The sequence below is a fragment of the Zophobas morio genome, unplaced genomic scaffold (assembly GCF_036711695.1).
Source record: "Zophobas morio isolate AGI-343-1 ecotype UQ-CSIRO unplaced genomic scaffold, CSIRO_AGI_Zmor_V1 ptg000058l, whole genome shotgun sequence".
Lineage (NCBI taxonomy): Eukaryota > Metazoa > Arthropoda > Insecta > Coleoptera > Tenebrionidae > Zophobas > Zophobas morio.
This window is the reverse complement of record NW_026972163.1, coordinates 3,330,247-3,344,783: the sequence shown is the minus strand read 5'-3', so window position 1 is coordinate 3,344,783 and position 14,537 is coordinate 3,330,247. Positions and strand designations below refer to the sequence as shown.

The window sequence follows — 14,537 nt, the reverse complement described above, 5'->3', positions numbered from 1 at the left end:
CTCACTTCTGCCACACTTCTCCAAAAATTCTTAGACACCAAAACAGCCACACTTCCGCACTCCCTGAAGTTGCAGGCAAGAGTCCTCTTCTTCCGCCGCGGCGGCGCGGCGATCGCCAATTTACCCCCGGCTTTCGCGGTACGCGCCACGGTTTCCGGCCCGCGAAAATTCGCTTCGTTACAAGATACATAGCTGATCCGGGTAAGCATTTAAACACAAAGTGCAATTTGACATTTTGTGCTGCTCCGCATCCAAAAATGGTCGTCAGTGTCAGAGTCTTCCATTTAATTCTGTATAAAAAAAAATGACAGTGACGACCACTTGTCCATGAGTCTAACTGTAGTACTGTATATGTCACCATACGTCAGGTTTTCAAGTAGGAGTTGGAGAAGACATCGGAGTTAGTCAGCCGACTGTGTCAAACACAATCCATTTTGTCACTGGAAAAATTCTAGAAAAAACACATATATGGATTCGGTTTCCTCAGGTAAAATTTATACTTATTGTGTTGTTTCCTATATGTAAATTGTTTAGGACTATGGTAGCGTGCAAGGTGAAAAAGAACGTTGGCAACAAAATATAATTTTCCAACTGCGATTGGTGCCATAGATTGCACACTCATCAAAATTAAAAACATTATCGAAATGGTCATGGGCATGAATATATTTGTAGGAAACAGTTTCCAGCTGTTAATGTCCAAGCAACTTGCAATGCCGACGAATTATTTACAAGTGTGCAGAATGGCCAGGATCAGTGCACGACAGTCGTATTTGGCGAAACAGTCATGTGTGTCCAGTGATGAGATCGCCTCAATATGCAGTGCTTTTAGCAGATCAAGGTTGTGGTATAGAAAAATGTTTGATGACACCATACAGAAATGCAGAGCTTCCAGAACAAGTTGCGTTTAATCGTTTAGTTAAAAGGGAACGAAGTTGTAATTGAACGATGTTTTGGACAGCTAAAGCAACAATTTCCCTTACTGTTAAATACCGTAAGAGTATGTATAGCTCATGTTCGCTCTCTTTTTGTGGCTTGTTTTGTGTTACATAATGTAGCAAAATATTTAAAGACGATGCTATATTAGAGGACGATATCATTATTGAAGGAGATAATAACAATGTTGCTGATGATGATAACGATGTAGCTGAACTTGAAAGAGTTCTTCCTAGAGATGGACAAAGAAGGCGTAATGAGGTTGCAACTTTGATTTACGAAAATATTTAATAAAATAAAATATAGAAAAAGTAACTTCCAGCGTGTTTAATGAAAAATAATAATTTGCGTTTCTTTTCTAAAATTAAAAATTCGTTTTCTTGGTCTTGCAGGACGTTAACTTGGAATTTCAAAGTGAATCGTCAAAAATAACTGTCTTGTTAGAACGGATAAGAAACTTGTACGTCTTGATATTAAAAAGTTTTATTAAAAGACATGTTAATGATAGAATGCAATTGATATTGAGTTAGAACAATTAAACTTAGAATGGCACTCGGCTGGTGAAATAGAGAAAAAATATGACAATCTAGATTTAGAACCTTTTTGGGGGGCGGTGACAAGAGAAAAAATGTCCTAAATGAACCCATGTTTCCAAATTTACGTAAGGTGGTTCATATAGTGTTAGCTTTGCCTCACTCGTCTGCCGCCGCGGAACGTGTTTTTTTCTCAGGTTAATTTAAAGTAAATTCTGTGTTTAATAATACAGTAATCTAAATAAATCGGCCTTTTATGAAGCCAATCCGAATATAACATGGTGTCAGAAGTAAACGTAACAAGTGGAACGAAGTGATGGTTAAAGAAAATAGGCGAAAGTGTAAATTGTTTTAGAGGCAAGTGCTAAAGTGGAAACGTGACGCTTAACCTTAATTTCTTAATAATGGCTGACATCGCCACGCCATCATACCCTTCCGATAACTCGTATTTAACCTCGAATTTTTGACGGCATATGCGTTCATTCCAAGAATTTTGCTGGCTGGTAGTTTTTTGTGGAGATAATTGATCCATTTTTAAGAAAGTAGTTGAAGTAATAATAATTAATAATACTTTGATTCATAGCTGATTTATTATGTCTAAAACTCACGTCTTTTATTAAAAAAAAAGGAATGTGGCGCAGTTAAATATTTATTTCCCTGAAAATCCATACTTCCCATGCGATTTAGATGAAAAAGAAACGCCCCCGAAGGCCTACGCACGAACAAAAAGGAATCGCGATAAGCTTTATTGAAAAGAACTCAAAATTAGCCAGGTCTCAAGAGACGAATGGAGTTCGGGTGGTTAAGCTGTGGAAGTCACTTATGACTTCATTAAATGCTAATGGGGGTGCGTGTAAGGATGATTTTTTTTCCAACGCCATTTTGTGGAAATGCTGCCATTCAGTATGAGCAGCTGCAAGAAGTGAATGCTAGGAATACCCATACAGCTCACTTTACTGAAGGGGAAAAAATTGTTGAATATGAGCTTGCAGTGTACCCAAAGAATCCATGGCTAGCATGTTCTCCAGATGGTATTTTGCTGGCAGCAAATAAACCTCAGGCGTTGATAGAAATAAAGTATTTACTTGAATCCCCTTATCAACAAATTTTCTGTTTTCTTCTTGATTGGTCAACCGTGCTTGCTCAGAAAATCCTATCAAAGTCTCAGCCACTTCTCTTTTCACATCATGGTCAAAATCCTTTCCAATAAAAAATTCAGTATTCTCTTCATTTTTATGTTCTGTGTCATTAACAATTGCCATCAATTTTCTGCCCTCTTTTGCCGCTGTTGAATAAATTTTTCATTTTTTTCTCCCTGGATGTGTTGCTTCTGAGAAATTAACACTGGGAATTGCAGTCTCTTTATAGTACACGCTATAAAGTTTTAAAGAGACTTATTAAGGTTTTGCAAACTGTTGTGGAGATTAACACATCTGTTAAAGAAAAAATTTTCAGGGACAAAGTGTTTGCTACACACCGTCATGAATGCAAATACTTCTTTGCCTATTTTTAAAGCATGGATCCACTTTTGTCGCAGTATTTTGTTAGACTTTGGAAAATGGTGCAAAGAAATATTTCCTGAGTAGTGACTGTTACATTGCGGCACGCACCAATTACACAGGCCGGCATGAATTTGGGGTTTGAATTCTTGTTAGTATTTTGTGATAAGGATCACATACAATTAATATATCTGTACTTATTTTTTTTCCATCACGTATAGTTCAATTACAAAAAAATATGCTTACATTTTAAGAAAAATTAGCAGTACCGCACAACATTTTATTTTACTATTACTTAACTTTTATTTATTGGAATAATGTTAACGTATAAACGCATCCTAGTGAGTTGCGAAACTAAAACCATAAATTCCCCTGGAAATGGCACTATTTTGTCTCAATTTTGGACATTTAAATCAAATCATTCAATGAAGACGTAAAATGGCTTCAACTTCATTTCGTTTTCATTGTGTTAATGAACCTGATAGTTTTTGTTATATTTGTGGTTGTTATGTTATTAAAAAACTTCGAAGAAACATTACTGAATTTGTTAAAAACGCCTATCGCATTTATTTTGGATTCGACATTGGAAATCAAGACAAAAATTGGGTTCCACATAAAGTTTGTCATACTTGTGTTGAACAATTACGGAAATAGTCCAAAGGTCAAAAAAAATCTCTAAATTTTAGAATGCCCATGATATGGCTTGAGCCGGTGAGTCACTTAGAGTGTTATTTTTGTACCACCAGTGTAAATGGGTATAATGGTAAAAACAAAAAGCACATTACATACTCTACTGTGTCATCAGCAATTAAACCAATACCCAATGATTCAGATCTGCTAATTCCTGAACCTTTTAATGTTATGGAATCCCCTGACTCAGACATAGAAATGCAATATGGCCATGAGGAGGTATATGATAGTGAAAGTTCTAACGATTCAGTTCCCCACAAATTTGAGCAGGCGGAGCTTAATGATTTAACCAGGGATCTAAATTTGTCAAAAGAGGCTGCGCAATTGTTGGGTTCACGACTGAATTCTAAAAATCTTCTAAGTTCCGATACAACATTTGCATGGTACAGGCACAGAGAAAAAGAGTACACCATTTATTTTTTGGAAGATGAATCTTTGGTCTATTGTGTGGACATTCCAGGCTTGATAACACACCTAGGTGCTGAACACTATGATCCAAACGATTGGCGTCTTTTCATTGACTCAAATAAAATAAGTTTAAAGGCTATATTATTACATAACGGAAATAAGTTTTCTTCAGCTCCTGTAGCACATTCTGTGCACATGAAAGAAACCTACGAAAATTTAAGAATTATGTTAGATAAAATTAAATATTTCGATCAGTGGAAAATTTGTGGCGATCTCAAGATCTCTGGAATGCTGCTAGGTCAGCAATCTGGGTTTACTAAAATGCCATGTTTTCTTTGTGAATGGGACAGTAAAGCTCGTGCTTTGCATTGGACAAAAAGGGAGTAGCCGAAAAGAATCTCTATGAATCCAGGTTCCAAAAATATAATACGTCAACATTTAGTTGATTCTGATAAAATTTTATTACCGCCACTTCACATTAAACTGGGTTTAATGTGAAGTGGCTTAAAGCTTTGGACAAAAACGGCGCATGTTTCCGATACTTGTGTAGCAAATTTCCACATGTCTCTGACGCCAAGCTGAAAGAAGGCATTTTTGTTGGGCCCGACATTCGCAAGTTAATGGCAGATGCAGATTTTGAAATCCAAATGACACAAGTTGAAAAAGAAGCGTGGTTGTCATTCAAAGCTGTAATAGAAGGTTTCTTGGGCAATAATAAAAGTCCTAATTACGAAAGTCTTGTAAGAGACATGTTACAAAAATTTCAAAATTTAGGCTGCAATATGAGCCTAAAGATTCATTTTTTATTTTCACATCTAGATTATTTTCCTCAAAATTTGGGAGCAGTAAGTGAGGAGCAAGGTGAAAGGTTCCACCAAGATATAAAACACATGGAGAAACGGTATCAAGGGCGGTGGAACGTGAATATGATGGCAGATTACTGCTGGAATTTGAAGAGGGATACTGAAGTCCTTCCTACACAAAATGTTCCAAAGCGCTCGTTTGGTAAAAAACGAAAACGTACAATGAGAAAGAAGTCGTAACTTTAAATATCACTAAAATATAATATTATAAATATGTCAATTAAATGAGTTAACATTAAAATAGTATTCATTCTAAGTATTTTTAGTTTTGCCCTGTGGTTTAAAAATCTTACGTGATAGAAAAAAACTGATGATACTTTTGGAATGTGTAGGTCTATACTAAACATGTCTACCCAAAATTTTTCAAACCCCAACCAAAAATCGAAATTTTGCAGGCCTGTGTTATTATTGTTACTCTTGGAGCGTTTTTCTACAGCCATGGTAGAGAAGACAGTCAAATACGTATTTTGACACAATTAATAGCCAAAACTCAGGAAGAAGTGTATTTACTGTAATTTGTTGTCTCCGAATAATGAACCAAATGGAGTTAAAGCCGGTTTACATTATGTGATTTTTCTTATGATTCGCTTAGGAAAGTGTTTGCGAAAAATCATAACTGGAAAGCTAGATGTTTAGACTATGTGATTTTTCATAACAAACTGTTCAAAAGCAAAATCATAAGCGGATTTTAAACAAATCGTAAGTAGTCATAACGAATGGTACCGTACCTATTTTCTTATGATAACCTTGTGATTATTTCGCATGAATTTCAAATTCGGCGCCAAAATGTGACATTTTTGACATCGCACATCAAACGTTCAGCAGGTAATTGAGGTTAAGTCAGTGTTCACAGAAATCTAAGCAAAAAACAATTGTCTCTGTTTTTAATTGGTTGGAAGTAAACAGTATAATTGAGGGAAATGTCCCAAATAAGTGACGAAATGGAAATAGGAGCAGGATATCAATCCCAAGCAAAGGTAGAAATATAAAAGAAAAAGTGTCGTGATAAGAGTCATAAATTATTTCTTTCAAGGGTCTCGAATGGACAAGGACGTTAACCGAAAAATTAATGACAGTGTATGAAAAGAATCCGTGTTTCTATGATACGAAACATAGGTTCTACGCGAACAAACATGCGCGCCAAGATGGGCTATTTAAAATCACTGAAAACATGAAGCTTCTAAGGGGTCTATTTTGTAATTTATCGCTCCAGAACGATCTCGCTCCCAAACGATAATCGTTAGAAGCAATCGTAAAATCAGGTTAGCGAGATTGTACAAATTTCCAATTTTATAAACACTATCGTAATCGTAAAGCTTTGAAATCGTTAGCGGAACGATGAATCAAATGTTTTTAGAATCGGTAGTATTTAAATTTGTGTAGCGTCTAGATTACGTTGTTCTCTGTTGTGGCATGTGACATTTGTTTTGCTACTGATTGAAGTTTGGACAAATTTGTGAACTTATAACATGTAAGTAAACAATAATTATAAAAGAAAAACATCAAAATAATCACACTAACACGAAATTCAGTTTACAATACGTTCACGGGAGCAATGGAAAAACGTAAAAGGCCCCAGCGTATTACCCAAGAGTAACATGAGTTGTATGTGGAGGAGTTAGAAGGTAATGCAGATTTTAGGGCCCAAAAGTTCGTAGCGGACAAGCCAGATCTTTTAGAAAAGATATGGGAAGGGTTGGTAGCAAAACTAAATTCTGTGGGAGGACCACAAAAAAGTGTTCAGCAGTTCAGAGAGGTATGTGTAATTAATGAATCTCCCGAACACTCTTTTTAAAAATGTGTACTTTACTATAATTTATCGTACAACTATTAGCAATTATTCTGCTTACATCAACACTTTGGTTATGACAAAGTGAACATCTTGTTTAGTCATGACCAATCAATTATGAGAACTGAGATGTTTAATCTTTATAAATACTGTTACACAATAAACCTCTGTGTTTTTTAGTACACCAAGAATATAACATAGGGCACTCTAATTACAATGTACTGCCTGGTAAGTAAACGTCACTGTGTGTTCCAGAGATTTGTAGATTGGAAATTCAATGTTTGAAAGAAGACCAGAAATTTAAGACTATGTGAAAGAGGAACTGTTTAAAATAATTTCATTATGTTGTAAAAAAAATAATAAATACATTATTGAAAATGCTGTATTATTAAATTATTTCTTGTGATATGCCATTCATGTAGTAAATTGTGTTCTTCGTATTCAAGTTCTTCATTATTATCGTTCTTCTTGTCATAGACAATATTGATCTCGTCATTTTCGATATTTCTTATGCGTAAGATTGTGTGAAACAGCACATGAGTATGTAATTTTTCCTGCAACTTCTGGTGAATAATACAGAACTCTGCGGCAGTATTTCTGGAAATGTATCTCTCGCCGCTTCCCATTACAGTTGGTAGGTCTTCCTAAAGGTTTCTTCTTGAACGATCAAGGGGTCGTTTACATCTCTTAAGACCCGAGACAAATTTCTGATTCTGTCTCTGCAGTAAAAAAAATATATAATAAGTTATCAACCTAATCCAAACATACATTAATTACTTACATTTACCTTCTCTACCCATATTTGCACAAAAACGTTCCTCTTCATTGTATAAATACTTTTCTAACGTGTTCTGACACTTCTAACGGTGAGCTGAAACCTATCGTTCCGGAACGATGACATTCTAACGATACGATCGCTATGTAACGAGACGATAGATGTTACAAAATCGCTATCAGTCCCAAAATCGTTATGGGAACGATTATCGTAAGTTAACGATGCTCTAACGAGATCGTTAAGAGTTACAAAATAGACCTCTTAATCCACTTGTCACCGTGGAGGAAGTGAAAAAGAAACTCATCAAAGTTCGCCAGCAATTCAGTCATGAGCACGCCAAAGTTACAAAGAGAAAAATCGGTAAAACTGGTAACAGTGCTGGCGAAGAAGATGACATTGAATGTCGACCTTGGTGGTATGAACCATTACTTTCCTTGTCAAAACATGTCAAAGGCAGAAAAAGTAAAAGCACCTTAGATACCTCAGACCATACTGACCGTAGTACACCGCCTCCAGCACTTTCAGGACCAGCAGAGAAACAACAGACCAATAAAAAGGCTGTCAATATACCGTCTATAGATGCATCAATAGAAAAAACACTGAATTCGCTCCAAAACGGTGAGAATGACAAATTCACAACGTTCGGCAACTTTGCCGCCCAGGAACTGAGGGAAATCCAAGACTCAGAATTAGCAAATGATGCAATACACGAAATCAATAATATACTATATCAAACAATAAAACAATTTATTGCCCCAACCCGCGCTGGTGTTATAATCGAAAGCACTCTATTTCATTACAAAATACATATCATAGGTACTTATAAGTTTGACATTTAAATAAACAGATATAATTTAAAAATTGAATTTTTTAATGGCTTCCCATTGTCATGGTTGAAAGCCTCACTCGTTAAAATACGCTGTAAATTGTTTACGAATTGCCTCCAAGTGTGTCAAAAAAACACTGTTCCTCCATTCACCTCTATGCAATGTTATTGCATCTGTATCTCCTGTATCAATACCATGCACGTATGTTTTACTTTCCATCAATTTGATGTAATTGTGTAAAGCACACCAAGACAAAACCAGACTCTGCACTTTGTCAACGTTCAAATTCATATCTTTTTAAAGCAGTGGCGGCTCCTGAGAGGAGGCAGGGGAGGCTGAGCCTCTGTTTTTTGGAGCTGAGCTTCCTCTAATTTTTTCGATGAAAGAATTTGTATTTTTGTAGACATTTGTTACTTTTCAGAATATTTTGTTTGATTTAATTTACTTTCATCATATATCAGGTTAAAATATCGAAAAAAATTATATTTGCGCCCTTACAATCATAGTTCACAGCACTCCGCGTTTGGCTTCAGCGGTAAAGGCTAGCCTCCGCCGAGAATCTTACTATTGAGACTCCAACCTTGACGCATCGTCATTCTATACTGCATTGGCTAAAACGTTGATCGGGCTGCCGCTTCAGGCCGCTAGCCTCCGGCTAGTTCATCTCTTTTCAGATCAAGTCGTACGGATAATTTTATCTCTTTCTTATTAATTGGCGCGAACGTGTGTAAATAGGAAAAACATTGAGGTGGTTTCGCGTGCTCCCTGTTCAATGGTGAGTGGTGTTTAGCCTAAGGTGTTTTTATATCATTTATTTGCGTTTTAGTTCCGATCGTTAAAAACAGCTGGTATTGTCGGCATATTGATATTACTTATACTTAATGAGAATGAGCAACGAAAATAATTCAGTCTCATGGGCAGATATCGTAAATTATCTAAAGAAAAATGAATTTAGTAGCTTTGATTGTGATAAAAAGATAGCTATAAAACAAAAGGGGAGACCAACACCACCACTCCTATTAATGGTAATGACAAGTAAATGGTTAACGGCTTCGGTTTTAAGAAACAAATTATACTGTTGGTATTGTATGTTGCTCACAAGTAATAAATCTTCCGTTTGGGATAAAACAGGCTATAATAATTTACAAAATTTGTCACGAGTTATAGAAAGACATGAAAAATCACAGGAAAACATATTTTCTTCTACTACTTTAGATTCCGCTCATAAGAGGGATGTTGAGAACTATAACGAGAAAGTTGATGAAAATAGGGCAATTTTGAAAAGACTAATCGATGCAATAGTTTATCTATCAACGCAAGACTGTTCTTTTCGTGGGCATTACAAAAAAAAAAAAATGATTCAGATAATGAATGATATAAAAAGTAGTGCTTTTCAAATTTGAGCCTCTTCTGAAGAAAACTTCACGAGCCGCCATTGTTCTGAAGTACTTGGAACCTATTGGCCAAAATCCCAAAGCTATTTTCCACAATTCTACGAGCACGACTTGATCTGAAATTGAAAACTATTTCTCTTGTGTTTGTTCTTTGACCCGAAGGTTTCATTATTCTTCTAGATAGACGGAAAGCGTCATCTGCGACTATTTAATAAGGTAGTCGAATGTCACTATTGGATAAATATTCGTCTTCCGGCAAATGAATACTATTGTTTTCAATTGCAGAACATAAAGAGCTCTTATTGTAAACGCCGGCGTCACTAACACGTCCATTACACCCAACATCCACATAGAGAAAATTATATTCTGCATCCACCAGTGCCAATAAAACAATGCTGTGGAAGCCCTTGTAATTAAAATAAAAAGAACAATCTTCCTTCTTTGCGCGAAATGCCACATGTTTCCCATCTACAATGTACAAACGTAATCAACTTACCAAGTCACTGTATTCAACATGAAAATGTCACTTAACAGCCCTGCTTGTGCTCATACAGCCATGTATTTGAAACTATTTTTAGGGTTTTTATTGGTGGACAGAAAGATATGACTAGCGAGCCGCAGGCGAGCCAGCCACCTTCTGAAGCCAGTAAAAACCCGTTATCTTGCGTGTATTGTTCAATATTTTATTTGTTTCTCACTTGTAAATAACTATTATAAATTATTAAAAACTCTAGAAGGTCCAATATTTGAAGAAAGATCGTATGAGCTTTAGACGTATTGCCTTGGAAACGCACGTCAGCATGGCACTTGTCATAGCATTTACTGTGTTGTCTAGTTCTGTCATTTAGATTTTTCGATTTATCGTTTTCGATGTATTGAAATGAGTGTGGCGCAAGCTATATTACTGACGAAGCAGCAATTGTAAGTGAAAATTTACCTGAATCAATTTTGGCAGTCATTTCAACTTATAATAGTTTAAAATGTTTAAAATACATGGCGGTATGAGCACGCCCAGGGCTGTAAATATTTCACTGACCGCCAGTAACATTTTTTACAGGTTATAGCCAGTTAAGTGACATTTTCATGGTGAATACAGTGACTTGGTAAATTGATGTTTACAAGTGAGGAACAAGTAATAGTATATTAAGTATTAAGAACGGTAAGGGGTGTTTACTGGTCGAAGACAAAAGTTTGGAGACGGAGCGAAGCGACGTCTCCAATTTGTCTGAGACCAGTAAACCCCCTTAACGTTCGTGATGCTTATACTATTTTTTGTACGACCATCAAAAGATTTGCGTCTTTCTATCAAATTCATAAATTGAAAGAATTTATATCAAACATCAACGAGGTCTTTTTTTTTAATTTAAAATTTGTTACTATGGTTTCGATTAATATAAACAACAATTTTAAAAATCAGTTTCCATTTTGACCGCTGTCGATTTAGATTTGATCTGGCTTGATTTCGAGTTAATTTTCTTTCCGCGACTGTTAGTGAGTGATTTATTTGCTTAAAATATCAATCACGAGTGATTCTGAAAGCGAAAATATCGAAGTCGAACAAGCATGGAATTTAAAATAAAAAAAATCTTGAATGCGTGATTACTAGAGAGATGCAAAAATAGTTCAAGGACGCGGTTATAACTCCCACTCCTCATTATCATTGCCACTTCCGTGTCGCGCGGCGAAATGCAAGATTTAACATACATATCAGTAGTTTATTGCTTTTATTATATATATATATATATATATATATATATATATATATTTCTACAGCGATCCTTTTGGGGAACTAAAAATGAAATTGCTTATTTTGCCAGTTAATTAATTAATTTATTCATATTAAGTATTTTTTTATTGTAAAAGGCTTCAAAAATAAGATTTTAGACAGAAATAAGAACAATTGGCATTTTGGGGAACTCGTGTGGTTCTTGTCTTTGCTAGAGGTATATATGTGACCATACAGGTCCAGACATCCCATACCTTGATTGAAATAAAGAAAAATGGGATAACGCATACACTGAAAGTTAGTAGTATTATAAAGAATATTTAACAATACTTATTAAAGTGTTTATGTCCGATTGCTCTATAAATGTTACTTTATTTTATAATTTAGCGGCCGTAATGTGGTACTTTATGGTACTAGTACAATAAAGACAACTTTATTTTACACTTGTTTTTATTAAAGTTTTCGTGAATACAATCAAACTTATTAACTAAAATAATCTAGGCATGATCGCAATGTTTAATATTTACAACATAACTAGTACCAGAAAACGTATAGTTCATCACTGCTTCTATTATTGCTTCTGATTTTCCACAACTGAACATATCTTCAGCAACATTTTTTTCCGAAAGATTTTTGCCTAGAGTTTTTTCCGCAACGTTAATTTTAGCAGTTTCATCAATATACCCCTCCGCTACAGTTGATGAAGGCCAGCCCCCATGTCTTTTCATACGAGGAAAGCTCTGTAGTGAAATACGCCAAAATACTCTCTTCCGACGTTGATTTAACGTTCTTTTTAGAGCACCACTTCCGATAAACGTTGTAAGTTTCTTCGTATGAATGTCTCGATTTTGATGGTAGTAAAGACTCTTTAACACTCCTAGCAATCTCTGTTATCTCACTTTCTGCTTGGTTCGATCTACTAGCTTGCATTTTTCAACTTTAAACGCAAACAGCAAAAATCAAAATAATTTTCACTTGTGTAAACAGACAATGGGTTACTGTAGTAACAATGAAAAAGTAGACTAGATTTTCAGAAATTTATTTTGCAATTGGTTTTCCTTATTTTTTATTTTTATCAACTCGGTCGCTACGCTCCCTCGTCTACTAAAATCGGCTTGTCAATAAAGACCTGGTTTATGTACTATTATGTGTTACATAAATAGCTATTATAATAAATTAAAAGAATAATATAAAATTGACGTGTAACACAACGGAGGTAATGTCACTGGTTTTTGTTAATGAAAGTAGTAACTGAATGTATGTATTTCAAAAAGCAGCACAGAAAATGTATGTTTCTCACGCCGAAACGGCCTCGCTGACATGCAAAGAGTTATTTTCGGCACTTGATACATAAATAACTATATAAATTAATGTTTATTACTAGATTAAGGTGTTCTGAGTACACAAATAGTATTAAAGTGAAACTGATCAAAAGTACAGATACAAACTTGTTGTTTAGTAGGGCAGTTTTGTTCACATAATTAATAAGACGTCTTTTGTATGCCTGAATAGCTTAAATAATAATCATTCATAGATGCATGAAGTAAAGATACATTTAATGATTTCTGCAACCCAATGTTGAAGTGTGATAGACTTATTTCTAGGAAATCGAAATTACATTTTTCCAATTTTTAGCGCTTCCGGCGGTGGCTGTTTCACCCCTCTACCCGTAAGGGTATCCGGAGCCACCCCCTCCCTTGAACATAGGGTAGCCAAATCATTCATTCTCTAGACATTCATTCGTAATCATGCATTCACTGAAGATTCATTCAGTAGTCATTTACTCATTAACATTCAGTCAGTCAGCATTCATTTCATTCACTCTCAACATTGAGAGACATGCTTATTCATTTCACTTATCACTTGTCAATAAATCACTTAGTTACTGGTTCGCTGGTCTCATTCCTTTATACGACGTTCGACACCAATCATAGACTGTATTAGTACAGTTGAAAATATTTTGATTGCTTCATCATAGCTACCACCTGTGGCTACCACAGTAATCTATTGGTCACACATTTTGGTATAAGAGCACTAATACTAGCTTCTCTCTTCTAGCACAACCACTTTTGTCAGCAATTTTTCGAATTCCGATATAATCATTTATTTAAAGTAGTCCAGTAATCAGTAACTACTACGAAGCTTGAGGTGTAGTTCCCTCTGCCACACAGAATAATTCTTCCTTTTTGAACAAATTTTATTACAAGTCGTCGCCGTTCCAAGACTTCTGCTATTCACATGCTGCGTTTTAGGGTCTTCGCCACCTATAAAATGTACACACTTTATAACAGCAAACTGGATTCACGAAGTGGTAAATGCGTAGCTCTTAGGCACATTATTATTATTACCTCTAAGTGCTACAGAACTGCTGATCCGAGCTTCTTGTGTGTAACTCGAACATAACCATTTCTACAATCAACCAAATATATCTACTACAAACGTTTCATTGCAGTGATTATTAAATTGGCATTTTATTTTAGACATAGTGGTATTCCATTATTATTTACTGTTTTTTACTGTAAGCAGATATAGATTCAATGATAATCAGTTTGGTCAAAACACAGTTAAAGTTAGGTTATAGTTGTGACAGATTCAATGACCTCGACCACGGACTTCGACTTGACCTACGTTAGTGGGTATTATTGTGATGATAATGACAATCAGTGGCGGCTGGTGGGTCAAAATTTCGGGTCGGCCAAATATTTTGAGTCTACACCTTGGTGTTATATATTTTCGTAATGTATGGCTGCTACTCATTAACCACTGACATTTTACGTGCCAGCATGGGCGCCCATAGGGGGGGCCAAGGCCCCCCCTGAGATTCTGCGTCAATTTCCTTTTTATTTGTCAAAATTAAACTTCAGCACATTTATAAGAGTAGGTACATGCCCTACACTTTCAGTTTTATTGCCACACAAACACAAAAATGTGACAAACTTAGACCATCTGGTTTTGAAACCCTCTGTTCGGCCCAGATTTGCCTGGAAACATCATAAATCTATTCTTTTTAACCGGCACTGAATTATGGGTTGTTTCGTTATTTGCTTTTTACAGTTATTACAAGAGCAAACATTTTATTGCTAACGTTTACGTCCAAAAA

The 14,537-nt window shown here is 35.5% G+C and overlaps 1 long non-coding RNA gene across 1 annotated transcript; it reads right to left on the bottom strand.

Annotated features, from left to right (window-relative positions):
* Positions 1–12,460: 12,460 nt before the first annotated feature.
* On the bottom strand, positions 12,461–14,265 carry LOC135143323 (uncharacterized). The gene is made up of 2 exons (XR_010282750.1): positions 13,786–14,265; positions 12,461–13,701 (listed from the first exon to the last, which is right to left on the bottom strand). It is a non-coding gene; the product is annotated as an uncharacterized LOC135143323 (long non-coding RNA).
* Positions 14,266–14,537: the final 272 nt, after the last annotated feature.